The sequence below is a fragment of the Gymnoscopelus braueri genome, assembly GCF_963280865.1.
Source record: "Gymnoscopelus braueri genome assembly, chromosome: 10".
Classification (NCBI taxonomy): domain Eukaryota; kingdom Metazoa; phylum Chordata; class Actinopteri; order Myctophiformes; family Myctophidae; genus Gymnoscopelus; species Gymnoscopelus braueri.
The window spans coordinates 16,048,564-16,049,923 of NC_137611.1; positions in this window are offsets into that span (position 1 = coordinate 16,048,564).

Sequence of the window (1,360 nt, forward strand, 5' to 3'; positions counted from 1 at the left end):
CATCTATTTCTCTTTTGAACTTTTAGAATGGCAGCTGTTCAGTCATGGTCTGCAGAAATGGGTAAATGTCTCATGGTCATTAGACATGGTGATGAGCTAGTCAGTGACTAAAACATTGATTTACTGTGGTATTTGGTGTGTTTTAATGCTGTGCTTTAATTTGAGCAATTGTAGCGCTATTGACTTGTGCAGAAATCCCTGGAACGTTAGACGATCTCATAATTGGTCTAAAGTTATTCATTTCTTGGTTTCAAATTCTAAAACATCAGCAGCTTAATAGTTGTATTAACAGAAATATATGTATAGGAGATCTTTTCTGCCCGCCGTAATAAGACTGTAACTCCTCCTCTGGTTGGCTTGATCAGACTGATTATGATGGGGGATGCTGAATCCAAGCCACTGGACTCTTCGTAGTGTTTGGTCTGTCTTTCAATGTTGTAGGTTGACTATAATTCTTAGATGCCTATTTTACATACACATTATAACGTTTTATTTTATTTTATTGATGTCTCTTTTTCTTGCCTGTCTATAAGAGCTGCTGTAACACCTTAATTTCCCCTCGGGCATGTATAAAATACCTACCTAACTGCCTAGCTAATATTAAATGTTATGTTATGTTATAATGATTTCCTCATATAGTCTCATTCCACATAGAAAAGCCAATAACAGACCATATTACATTACATATATTAGACCTACAGTACATTACAGTGGCCACTCTCAGCTGAAATACAATACACCTGTTAATATGTATTTCCTCTAGCCACTGAATTATATTAGACTTCTTAAGAAATTGAGGAAACTACAGAAATGCACATACGTTATACAATCTGACATTAATTGCATGATGCACACATATCATAAAATGTGACATTATTTGCTTGACTATTTCCATCATCTTCATTCAAGTATGCTGAAAAGGAAAAACAGTTGCTTACCTTTCAGCCGGGTTTGTAAACAGTGCCTCATGCAGGAATAGCTAGAAAGCTGGGGTCCTCAATTACCTCTCATGGATGAGGCGATATTGTAGCATGCACATGTTGGCATGGTCACCATATACGCATGCTCAAAATTGTGATTAGCTTCAGCCGCTTGTGTTCCTCATCACTGATGCATCGCTGAGGAGAATTGTGGGGACTATCATTGCTTGGTCTCCCAGTTTTGACCTGAAGCCCAGACTGCTGCTGGCAAAGTCTCCCTGAAGGAAGGACAAGAGTTGGTTATAAGAGGAGGCCCCTCACTGCCATTCTGCTCGTGCCGTGCGCACAGTCGGTGCAATTACTGTAGTGATTGCTCCTCCCAGGGTAGAGTCAACATTAGAAAAAGACCGGGATCTCTTTGAAATATTGAGTAGCTATTT